Consider the following 400-nt stretch of genomic DNA (forward strand, 5'->3'; position numbering starts at 1 on the left):
TTCCGAAAAGGTTTATTTGAATGGCGGATTTACAGAGTGTTAGGCAAAGAGAGAGAGAGAGATCTTTCATCCACTGATTCCAAAAGACCCCCAACATACAGAAGCCAAACCAGCACTGATACAGGGTGCTGGCGTTAAAAGCAGGAGCCTAACCCGCTGTGCCACAACTCCCTCCCTAATTTTGTAAGACAAAAAAAAAAGAAATATGACTGAAAAGAATTTATCCTTTTTCAGGATGACTGTTCAAATGACATTCAGTAATGTCATGGGAAGAAATAGCATGCTGCTACTAAAATCTACACACACACACACACACACACACACACACACACACACACACACACACAACTATCTCCTGTTGATAGAGTTGCACCCCATAAGTATTTCCAATAAAATACCT

Source organism: Ochotona curzoniae, unplaced genomic scaffold, assembly GCF_017591425.1.
Source record: "Ochotona curzoniae isolate NIBS_2020 unplaced genomic scaffold, NIBS_Ocur_1.0 contig_605, whole genome shotgun sequence".
NCBI classification, from domain to species: Eukaryota; Metazoa; Chordata; class Mammalia; order Lagomorpha; family Ochotonidae; genus Ochotona; species Ochotona curzoniae.